At 40.9% G+C, this 12807-nt stretch overlaps 1 protein-coding gene across 2 annotated transcripts in view; it reads right to left on the minus strand.

Annotated features, from left to right (window-relative positions):
• Positions 1-12807, minus strand: part of DAAM2 (dishevelled associated activator of morphogenesis 2) — a 208313-nt gene that overhangs the window by 187716 nt on the left and 7790 nt on the right. For both annotated transcript variants that reach the window (XM_088161275.1, XM_088161273.1), the window contains exon 2: positions 2335-2471. The gene's annotated coding sequence lies outside the window, so the exon portion shown is untranslated. The remainder of the gene's footprint in view (positions 1-2334; positions 2472-12807) is intronic.

Raw genomic sequence — 12807 nt, forward strand, 5'->3', positions numbered from 1 at the left:
ACTTCTAGGCAAAGGATGCTGACTTACTTTCTTGGAAATCTGCTTGACTGTGAGTGTGAGGGCAGGAGAGAAGAAAACCATCTTTGTTGTACTTGGCAAGAGGGTTCATTTTACAGGGAATGCAGAGCACCCATGCTCCATTGAGGTGCAAAGTAGTACATGCATGTTTACCAGAAGGCAGAGTTGCTCTGGAGACAAAAAATACATTGCTTTCTCTGTGAAGCAGTTGAGTGAAGAGGGGCACACCCAGGTTCTGCAAGCTTTAATTCCATCCTGGCAGTCTGAGCCAGAGGGAAACTTGGTGTATGCCAGGAGAGCAGCACATATTTAACTAGGTAGTGGCCCTGGTTCTATGCAAGAGGTTCATGCAGAGACTGGGTCCCTCAAACCATTGTTTGCTCCTGGACCACTGCACGTGCCAGAGAAGAAACTGGCCACCTAGAGGGATGTAGCTAATTAGGAATGAATCAGCTTTTCAAAAGACTTCAAAGATGTAAAATAATAATGTTTTTAAATTATGGGTAGTATCTGTACCTTTTGAATAGATAACCATACACATTTAGAAAACTGGAGCTTGAGCTGAACATCATGTTTTGTTTCACATGGCAGAATCTGAATTTAGCACTTGTATTTTTTTGTATTGGTGTCTGTGAGGTTCTAACAGCTTTGGATATTTAGGATATTGACAGAGAGACAGTCTCATGCCTATGGAGACAACCACAGGAAACTTACTGTTCAGTTCATCAGAAGGATGATGGGGCTTGAGCCCTGACCACTGATTTACCACTGCTCTGCTCATTCATACCGGGCACCTTAACTCAGCCACACTCCACACTCACATTGCACTCATGTAAATACTGCTGCAGAGCTGGTGTCAGTAGGGAACTGGGCCACAAGACTGCACAGCATTGCTTCACATAAAGTGCAAATACCATGGCAAGAAAAGGTTTCACATTATTTTGTTTCTGCAAATGACTGTTGCAAGTCTGCAAGAAAAAATAAAAAAGGACACTGAAAACCATGAGATACTAGGTGCACTTAGGCTTCATGGACAAATTGGAAGCATAAATTCTTAATAGACCAAAACACTGAAGTATTCTAAATTGCACCAGAGGACAATGCTGAGGAGGGAGGGAGGGAGGGACGGAAGGAAGGATTCCAGGAAGGATTCCAGGAAGGATTCCAGGAAGGAAGGATTCCAGGAAGGAAGGATTCCAGGAAGGAAGGATTCCAGGAAGGAAGGATTCCAGGAAGGAAGGAAGGAAGGATTCCAGGAAGGATTCCAGGAAGGATTCCAGGAAGGATTCCAGGAAGGATTCCAGGAAGGATTCCAGGAAGGATTCCAGGAAGGATTCCAGGAAGGATTCCAGGAAGGAAGGAAGGAAGGAAGGAAGGAAGGAAGGAAGGAAGGAAGGAAGGAAGGAAGGAAGGAAGGAAGGAAGGAAGGAAGGAAGGAAGGAAGGAAGGAAGGAAGGAAGGAAGGAAGGAAGGAAGGAAGGAAGGAAGGAAGGAAGGAAGGAAGGAAGGAAGGAAGGAAGGAAGGAAGGAAGGAAGGAAGGAAGGAAGGAAGGAAGGATTCCAGGAAGGAAGGATTCCAGGAAGGAAGGATTCCAGGAAGGATTCCAGGAAGGAAGGATTCCAGGAAGGAAGGATTCCAGGAAGGAAGGATTCCAGGAAGGAAGGAAGGATTCCAGGAAGGAAGGAAGGATTCCAGGAAGGAAGGAAGGATTCCAGGAAGGAAGGAAGGATTCCAGGAAGGAAGGAAGGATTCCAGGAAGGAAGGAAGGAAGGAAGGAAGGAAGGAAGGAAGGAAGGAAGGAAGGAAGGAAGGAAGGAAGGAAGGAAGGAAGGAAGGAAGGAGCATAAAATCAAGAATGTTACTAAGCTATCATTTCCAATAAGTCTATTACTTACAAGAAATTACTCCACTTTATACTATAATTATAATCAAAACCAAGTTACTATGTTGGCCCTCAGACAGAGTAATGGTGTGACTAACACTTGTAGTACAGCCTAGATATAAGTTCTGTTCTGCTGAAATGGTGATGGGGTAAAGACACAGATGGGATTGGAGGTTATAATTTTTTTACAATTAGGACATGTGCTGCTTCTAAACACACCTTGTTTTTCCATTATTTGGCCTTGTGAGGCCCTGTTTGCTCTAACTTTGCTCTGAAGTTATAAAACCATCTTACCACCTTGCAGTATGTAGAAGATTCCTCTTGCCTGGTGAAGTAAACATAAAACATGTTTAAGAAAACAAAACGGTATCTAAAATTATTTTCCCTGGTACTCTGTTCCTCTCCCGTTCCCCATATGCAAATCAGAACTAACCTGGATGATCTGTGCAGTTTCTGACTCACTCTTCTCTCTCTCTCTGTAGGTCTCTGTTCAATTCAGGTCCTCACTGTGTAGGGAGAGCCCCTCTTCAGATGAATTAGTACAGCAGCTTTGACTGCAGAGATGGTGGTCTGGAGAAGCAATTGCAAATAAATTGTTCCTTTTAGCTTTCTGTCAATATAAAAAGCATCTCCAATGTTTTTTTCACTTTCAAATGAAATTACAGAAGAAATATGTACAGAGGCTCCTATATGGTCTCTTAATTTTAATGCAGGGCTAGTCTTCTTCACTGGAGCTCTCAGCAGTGCTCTTAGTACACTCTACAAGCAAATCCAATATGAATATCTCACATGTACCACTGTATCTTCAACACTAATTGCATCTGCACTGCAGAAAAATTGTTGATTTGTTACTCTATACATTAACTTTGAGTACAGAGGTCATAAGTGATCATTGATAAAGAAAAAGAAACATCTTTTTTCAGCAGAGTGTGATTAACATACAAAAGATGGTTTTCAGGTGGTACAGAACTATTGGCTTTGTCTTTCGATCAGATGCTCTAGACAGATGATTTCCACGATTTATAAAGAAATCTGTTTTGAATTATTTGCTTTTATCATTCAGCTAATTTTCTTGTTGTTGGGGTTTTTTTTATTATTTTTCATTAAAGCCAAATGAGCGTGCTCCAGGACATTCCACAAATGCTGCTGTACTGTCACTTTAGGAAATACCATTAAGGCGACCTTTTCCTTGCTTGCTTCCCATGGTATTTAACTAATCTGTTTTAAGAGAAACATCATTAGAATTGTCAATTTCTCCATGCGTGCCTTAAGGTTATTCATAGAAACTGTAGTCTTTAGGGGATAACAGAAAAACAGGGCTTTGTTTTTCCCTCATTAACCTCATGAAGTAACAGTATCAGCTTTAACACAGGTCTATCAACATTAGCCAAATTCAGGCCTCTCTCTCTCTCTTCTCCCCACCCCCTTTAAGTATTTGATACTGGTGAAAGACATCACATTTTAATCACAAGAGAGTTAAGTCCTCTACCCAACCTCAAACCATATATAGCACAGGAAACAATTCCACCACTCCCCATCCCCCAAAAAACTTCCACAATTCCTGATTTTTGTCCTGGCATCATGTATTTTAAGAAGGTGTGGGACAAATTGTTCTTGGACCGAAATAGTAAGTGCCAGCTATGATCATGATTCTTGAGCTGCTTTGACAGAGCCATGAGAAAAAAAATAGGTACCACAGAGCACAGAACAGTTAAGGCTGGATAAGACCTCTGGAAATCATCTCCTCCAAACCTTGTGCTCAAAGAGGGGTCAGCTTGAGAGGGTTGCCTGGAACCCCATCCAGTCAGGTTTTGAGTATCTCCACATATGGAGCCTCCACAATGCCTTTTAGCAACTTGTTTCAGTGTTTTGATCACACACACACAAAATTATTTTTCTTATGTTTAAATGGAATTTCCTATGTTTCGGTTTGTGCCTATCAACACTGATCCTACCACTGGGCCCCACAGAGAAGTGTTTGGCTCCATCTTCTTCACTCCCCACATCAACAAGTATTCATATATATTGGTAAGCAGTCCCGGGTCTCTCAGTCTGTGCTCATATGTCAGATATACCAGTATTTTAACCATCTTTGCGGCCCTTTATTGCACTTTCTCCATCTCCTTCTTGCCCTGCAGAACCCCAGAACTGGACACAGCACTCCAGATGTGTCCCACCAATACTGAGCAGAGAGGAAAGATCATTTGTTTTGACTTGCTGGAAGTTTTTTTTAATACTGTCCAAGGCTGTTGTCTGCCACAGTGGTACAGTTCAGACTCGTGTTTAAATTGTTCCCTACCAAAACTCCGAGTCCTTCTGCACAAGGCTATTTTCCAACTGGTTGGCCCCAGCCTGTACTGATGCATGAGGCTTTTCCTCCTCAGAAAAAGGTCTTGGTATTTTCCTGTGTTGAATTCCATGAGATTCTTACTGAGATGCCTCCAAGCAGCAGTACAGCCATTTAGTCTATCCATTTTCTTCCCAGTTTTATGTTGTCAGCAAACTTGCTTAAGGTACAGTCAGTCCCATCATCCAGACCATTAATGAAGATGTTAAACAGTTTTGTATTCCAGAGCTAAACCTGGGATAATCTATTTGTGTGGCCTGCAGCTGATCTGTTTGCTGCTGACCACAACCTTTCTAGTCCAGCAGCTCAGCTAGCTACAAAGCCATGCCATTAATCACTTATCTAGACCACAGTTCATCAGTTTGTCCATTATGTAAAAGTGTCAAAAGCCTTACTAAAGTCAAGATAAACAGCATCTACCACTCTCTCCCTATTTCATTATAGGAGGCTATTAGGATGGTCAGGAATAATTTTTCCTTATGGATTTGTGCTGAGTACTTCTGGTCATATTATTGTCCCTCGTACGTTTGGAATTCATTTCTAGGATGGTGCATTCCTTCATCTTTTTAGGGATTGAGGCGAGGCTCCCCACTCTGTCCAGACAACCTTTCTTGTCCCTCTTAAAGATAAAAATAACAACTTCTTTCTTCCTGTCCTCAGGAATCTCCCCCAGTGGCTATAACCTTTCAAAGCTAATCAAGAGTGGCTTCACACTGACATTAAACAGCTCCCTCAGCATTTTTGGGTGGTTCCCGTTAGGTACCAGGGACTTACTTGTTTATTTGTACAGTTTAGTTAAATATTCCCTAACCCAATTCTCATTCATCAAGGGTGAGTCTTCCTTACTTCATATGTAGTAGCTGACAGGTCTGACAGGCATAGGATTTCTCAAGGTGAGTACTTCCAGTGAAGGTCACAGTGAAGAAGACTTGAGGATCTCATCCTTTTTTATGACCTTTGCCATCAGGTTCTCTAGACTATTCAACAGTGGGTCTATTTTTTCCCTCTTTTTTTTTTAATTTTTTTTTTTTTTTTTTTTGCAATTGAGCTGCCTTTAGATATCCTTTTTGTTGTCCTGTACGTCCCTTAGCAAACTCAAGGCCTGGTAGGTCTTGGTTTTCCTTATCCCATCCCCACACATTGAGATAGTGACTCTATATTCCTTCCAAGTCAACTGACCATATTCTCACCTCTTGTAAACTTCCTTTTATGTTTAGTTAGAAGCTCTTTGCTTGCCTACACTGCCTCCTGACGCCTTTGTTTCATTCCTTGCTCATCATCATGAGTTTAAAAGAGGAGATCCTTGAAAATCACTGGTCTCTCATGGACCTCTCTTCTTGCCAGACCATGTCTTGTGGAATTCTTTCAAGGAGGTCCCTGATCAGGCCTCAGTCTGCTCTCCTGAATTCTAAGGTTATGATCCTGGTTTTTGTACTACTCCCTCCTCTCAGGGTCCTAACTATACCATCCCGTGGTCACTACAGCCAAAGTCACCCTTAACTGTCACACCCCCCGTCTGTTCTTCCTTGTTTGTAAATGCCAGGTTCAGTAAAGTGACTCTTCAGCTCAACCATTATCTGTGTTAGGAAGTTGTCATCACTCCAAAAACCTCCTGGGTTTCTTGTGTTCTGCAGTATTGCTCTTCCAGCAGACACTGAGGTGGTCATGAGCCTCCTCCAGTTGTCTGAAGAGGGTCTTCTTTATTCATTCTTTTGATCTATAACAGACATCCAGCAAAGCATTGCTTATTTCCCACAAGCTCTCAGTTGGATTGTGGTCCATCACCATGATGGGGTAGTGTCAAACAGACACTATAATTGGAGAACGATTTCACAGCAACATCAAGCTCCTCCTCTGCTGCAGCTTTCCTTCCTATGTTTTTAGGGAACACTCAGAAATTCAAACATATCCTGTTCTGGGAGACCTCATGCCCTTTCAAATCAATACCACAGCTCAGGGTCAATTTAAATCAGTTTCCCTGTATACCACAATTCCTTCCCAGTTTGCTGCTGTTGATATTTCTTTCTTAGTCTCCAGTCTTGCTGCTTAGGAGTTCACCACACTGACACATGGTAGACTTGTACTTCTACTGATGCCTTGGAATGGCTAAAATTAAGGTATCACTACCTTCGGAGAAAGAAGTTTCAACAAAACCTTTTCATCTCATTGATGTACAGTAACCGTCACATGGTCTTGATTACTCTAGGGTTCTCTACTAAAAGTTATCTTCATTCATGTCCTTGTTACCACTTCAGAGCTATCCTTAGTCATGCAATTCACATGGCATTACATCTTCTCATCCCTGAGCCTAAAAGTGAGGTAGCTTGACCTACATTTGCAATTGTAAAAATTTTTCATTGTCATGAATAAACTGGATTTGAACAGGTGACCCAATTTATGTTCAGCCACATGTAATAACTCTAATCTTACTTACCAAGCAGGCCTCCTTCTTTTTATAATATTACTTTTGGTATGTGCATTGTTTGATTCCGTATTCACATCTACACCTATCAGTGCCACAGCATCTCACTATGCAATGAAGTGATCCTCATCTCCACCTTCCTAACACACCGTGCAAAAGAAGTAGGGTGTAGCATCTGACAAGAAGCAACAGTCATACTTCTGTGTAATGCTCATTCATCTCAGAGGCAGTTCCTGCCTCAGCTGACACTAAGGCACTGAATGCATGGAGTTCCAAGAAGTATTGCCTGGCAAACTTTCTATATGCAGTCCTAAGTGGTTTTCTTAAAAGAGCTGGCAGAGATGGAGCAGGGAACGAGAGGTTTAATGCCAAATTTCTTGACTTAATGCAAATATCAACCCCCTTGAGTAATAATTTGACATTCCTTAGCAAAGACATACTCTGCTTTTGAAATATTTACCATTCCTTTGTTTTTTATAACCTTAAGGAAATTTGGGAGGAATGTGAACTGTTTTGGTTTTTGTCTTCCTATGATGGCAGAGATTTATTTATAGCCAGGAACTGCAGGACAGTTCTCACGTGGCTGCTGAAAATTAAAACAGCATGTAGAGTTTTGTTTTGTTTTGCTTTTATGCCTTTGCCTCTACAATCTCTCCCTGCGCTCCCTAAACCCTTGTTATTGTAACCAGAGCCACATTTTGCATTGCTACAATTGCAGGGTTATGTAAATTCCAAAGGCTTTAAAGGAAAGGGCTGCAGATTCTACTCTGGGACACAGGGAAGTTGACACAAACAGTTATGCCCAACATCAAGGGAGAGACAAAGGTATTCATAAATTGTCAGAGACAGGAAACCTAAGTCTCAGCCTCAGCATCAACCTGAAGTTTTCTAAACCTTTAGAACTTACTGCTTTCATTTAAATTGATTGCCCTCTCATTTTCAATGTTGTGCTTTGCTAGGGCCAGGAAAATTTCCTTCGATCACTTCTGAAAATCTTCATATGTTCTCTCTCACTTTTCGCCAATGTGTACTGGTTTACCAGAAGACCCAACAAAATAAATTTCTACAGATACAAATATTTTCAGATCCAAGGAACTGTATTTTTACAATGATGATGATAAAAACGTGCATGTTGTAATACTTTACTTTAGTGATGATTATTTTTATATTAAAAAGAAAATCACAATGCAAGAGAAAACCCGTACTCATAAAAGTTGTCAAGATAAGAGTGTGCACCTGGTCCCTTTCAAGCAGTCTCTGCAGCACCTAGGGTGGGAAGAAGTGAGATACATGTGGCACATCCGTGCAATTCTGAGTAACCAAGTTGTAATGCTGACATTACCTGAGCATTTCTGTGTGGGCATGGGCAAGCCAATTCATGTCTCTGACTCTGTGCTCTCTAAAAGAGGGATAATCATGCCTGACTCAGACTCAGTGTTAGAAGATTCTTCATAAGCTCATCTTAGTCCCCAGTGTTTAGGCAACTCAGCTAAATGAGAAAAATATTCAGCCCACTTCTCCAGACTTGCTTCTATTTAAGTTCTAAATCACCATTAGATAAATCATGTTTAGAGCTCAGACAAAAAACTAGATTACATTATTCCTGAAGTATGTGGAGGTTTTGCTCAGCACGCTGCACCCCAGTCACTGGAGCATGCTAATGAGAGCTCATGGACTTTGTGAAAAGGTGCACTCAGAATTCCCTAGCCAGTTCAGCTGACACTACAAGGAGGAATTTTCTAGTAAACCTTAAACTTACTGAAGTGGATATGAAAAAAAAAAAAGAAAAAGAAAAAGCAGGGCTTGCTGCATTGTTCACGAACATCTTTGGTGCAAAGTCAGTGGTGGTAAATGAGATAGAAAATGAAGCACTGGCTCACCCTTTGCAACCAGGTAGGTCAAGCCAACACAGAGGGAGCATTCCAAGCAATTCCCAAGCTGTGATGTTTCAAAAGCAATCATGAGAGTTGAAAAGACGTTTTCAGTAGTGTACAATAGTTCCTACTCACCTGGTAGTTACTGCCACTGCACAGGTGGCAATTGCTATTATCATTATAAAAGTGTAACAGTTTAGATGTGATCATGAAAGACAAGACCCACTTCTTAAGGTGCAGCTGCACAAGATCCCTGCACAGCTCAGAAGTTTCTACCAGTCTGGCATGTGTGTTTATTTACTTGGAGCCAGGAACTGCCCTGTGGAGCTCTGATCCTGACCATCCCTATGACCTTGGGCAAATGACTGAATGCCTATGTACTCACAGCTTCTTCTGAAGTCAACTGGTGATGTGTATGCTCACCAGTTCTGAAGAAAAACTCAAGCCCTACAGGCCAAAGCCAAAATCTGTTAGAACTGAGGTGTTTTGGGTCACATCATAAATTATATACATTTTTAACACAAAACCTGAAGCATCAACAGATAAGAAATATTTTTGTAAATGTTGTCATGTAATTTTACCAGTAGAACCCAGCTCTCAGACACAGAGCAGTGAAGTCCAAGGGACCATTATATTAACAATTTTTGGAAGAGGACAGTTTGTTCAGAATCTGTGTTGAGTCAGAAACAAGCAACTATAAGACAAAGAGAAACTAGAAATCAAAGTCATCTATATTAGGCTGTGTCTCATTCTAAGTGTACCTAATCATAAGAATCTGAGAGCTATGTATATTGCTGAACCAAGTAAAGTACTGACCAAAATTGTTACTTTATTTCATAAGTTATGCTTTCTGATAGTCTAAACTGTTGTATTTTTTTTTCCTCACAGATTACTAGTTTAGTGCTCAAAAGCACTGTGGAGCACAGACTAGAAACTCTGATATCCTATAATATCAAATTACCCAGATTTTGTTCGTAGACCTGATTCAAAATTGATTCATGCTTCTAAGTGATCATCCCTGCTTCATACACCCTTCAGTACTTCATCAAAGTATTAAGCAAGATGGAGTTTGCTCAGCTTTTGGGACCTGTGAAGTCTACAGCCTGTAATTATTGGCCAAACCAGCATCATAGCTCTTACCTACAACTCATTAGTTTCCTTGAGGTGACAAAGCCCTTCCTTACCCTCCATGCTTGCATATCCAACAGATACTCCTTGGCTCAGCACAATTAGCAAAGCAGGCAGGACAAGGAGCCACTTAGTCACCTCTGACACATTTTACAGCAGAGAACCTTCAGTAGCTGACACATGTCAAACAAGGCACAAAAAGTCATAAAATACTGATAAACATAAACACACAGACTTCTGACACATAAGAAAGACCATTTAAAGAATAAGTCTAAAAAAATTCTTATGCTGGTACCAAATGACAGTAAGAAAATAAAAGACTTCTGTTGGCCCAGTTGTTCAGTATGGTGAGGTTTAGTTAAGCCCATCTTAGATCCTCAGTGCTGATATTCCTCTGCTGCATAAAGAAAGGAGGTTAAAGAGAATTGACAATCGTAGACAAATGGGTAGATGCCACAAAGAAAAAAAAATAGAGAAAAAAAAAGAAAACTAAGCCTAACAACAACAACAAAAAACCTTCCATAAACAAGAGTAAAAGAAAAATTAGAACAGTTCAGTTGGAAGGCACCAACAATAATCAGTCCAGTTTCCTGATTGCTTTAATACTCTCTAATAGTGCAACACAGGTGAGCTGCAAAAGGCAGACTTGTGTTGTCCTCTCGACCTGCTGCAATCAGCTGCACCCAAAAATATCTGGAGGGAAAAAGACACCTGACAGAGACACGGTAAAAATGACCCAAACTAAGAAGTAGCAACTCTGAGGGTGTGGGAAAGTCTGCAAACAAATCACTGGGTGTGTCAGATACACAGACGCTGGTATAATGCGGTGATTACTGTGTCTCAGTGAGTATGTAAAAGTGAGCTTGGTGTCTCAAGAGCCAGGCACAATGATCACTGAACAAACTCCAGTCTGGCTGCATTTGCCTAGGAGCAGTACAACATTTGCTGTGACCCTAAAGCTTCATGGGATGTTCAGAGATAACTGAAGCCCAGAGCTACTAAACAAATCCAGCATGGCATCTTATTCTACATGGAGATTTTCTAGACTAAATATCACACAACTGGGAAAACTGCTTCTGTGACACCCATGAGTGAATTTCTCTGTGAGCTTCACTGAGGCCACAGGGGCCATTGTTTTCCACCCTGGTAGCATCACAAGATGCAGTGCATATGATCCACATCAAATGGCAAAATTCAACCCTAGAAACAAGCCTCCTAAATGCTGGTGAGAAGATTTGAAATTCCAAATGCAACAAATATAGGAACCTAGAGAGCTCATGGATTTAAGTTCACACAGTCTGTACAGAAAACCTAAGAAATAAAACATAGTTCTGTGCAGCCTTGGTTGTTCCATTGCAAGCAAGCAAACAAGCAGAGATTGATAACACACTGAAAAGCACATACCCTAAGTTAGTGGCAGTGGTCAGCCCAAGTTAATGGCAGAAGCAAGCCCAAGATTTACAGTGAAAGAATTCCTAATGGAAGTCAAAGAGGTTTTTTCGTTTCTCTGGAGGCATTGTCCCCCATTCTGGCACCAAATTGTCTAGCTCCCTCTAGTTTCTTTCTGAATTAGGTTTATTCCTAAGGGAGCTCAAGAATCCCTAGAGACCATGACTAAAAAAAGCTCAAAGGAAAAATGAAAGTTGCCTATCTATCTCCTCCACTGTGCAACCACTTAGCACTGAGTACCCAGAACTGAAGACAGTGTTCCCAGTGTTGTTTCAGCTAGCTCAGTGACATGTTTCCTCAGCAGGCTATTTGGATCAAAGACTTCAGGCAACATCCCTCAAAGAAAAGGCAAGGCATAACACAGAGGGTACTTTTTCACCATCTGCTTCCATTTTAATTTGCAGCACTCCCACATGTCACCAGAGTCTGTAGGGTGGTCAGTTGGATTCTGGGCCATGTGCATTCATGGCAGTATAAGAAGACTACAAGGTCATCACATCCTGTTTCCTACAATCATAGACAACTGTGTAATAGACACATAGTCCAGCAGTGTCCTCAGCACATTTATTCCAAAACTATCACATATTAACATGAGCCTTTTCCAGTGGCCAATGGGAAACAATTAGAAAAGTTTTCCAGTCTGAAGTGAGGTGGCGATTTTCATTCTTAGTTTAAAGCAGATGACAATGACAAATTAGGTATTTCATTGTACAGAAGTATAATATCATCTCCCTGGCCTCTGTTAACTGATTCTAGAGATTATAAAATCAGTCATCTCTGTGGATAAAAATACATAAAGCTAGAGATAACTTTTTATTTATGTCAAAATTAGGAAAAAACCCTAAAATACTGATATGCATGTAATCTGAATTATATGTTGACATATTTTGCAAAAATCAAAGCCAGTAATTGAAAAACTGATTCTCAAAACTAATGAAGGGCCAATCTTTTATTGCTTTTTGATAAAAATAGAGTGATATAATGAAAATGTTACTACATTATGATAGGTCAACTGTAATTTGTATCTAGAGTATTTCCTTAGATAAGGCTCTCATTCCACAGTAGCTTAGCTACACTAACAGATGTGTAAATCAGAAAGAGGAGTAGGGGTCTCTGGAGATGTCCCAATAGATATGAACATCACCACTGAAAGTAAACAAGGCATGAGACAGTCAGGAGTCACTTACTAAATTTTGCCTCTGATTAAACAGAAAATGTGTCATTAAGGGCACAGTAGGGTATTTATAGCATAACACATGTCCCCCAGCAGGTACATGAAGCTATTCTAGATAAGTCCAGACACAGCTGGAAAACAATTCATGGGTCCCCCAAGGAAAATTTCAGAAATTTTCAGTTCAGAAAAGGCATCTGTTTTTCTCCCTATAACTTAGTAATGGTGAGTGCCAAAGACTTTGTAACATTCACACAGACTGCCTGAATCCTGCTGACGATGAAAGGCTAAGGTCAAGCTTTGTACTTCTGGCATTGGCAACACATTTCAGGGCCTCTACAACAGAGCCAGAGAGATTCACTCGTTGGGACGCCTGACCCACAGGGCAGTTAAAGTATGAAACAAGCAATGAGGGCAAGTTCATATCTCAGTAGGGCACAGTTGGAAGACAGTTCATATTGGCAGGGCCCTAGCATGGTTATTACTCTATCCCTGCATAACAGTGCAGGAGGATG

Source organism: Sturnus vulgaris, chromosome 3, assembly GCF_052056855.1.
Source record: "Sturnus vulgaris isolate bStuVul1 chromosome 3, bStuVul1.hap1, whole genome shotgun sequence".
Lineage (NCBI taxonomy): Eukaryota > Metazoa > Chordata > Aves > Passeriformes > Sturnidae > Sturnus > Sturnus vulgaris.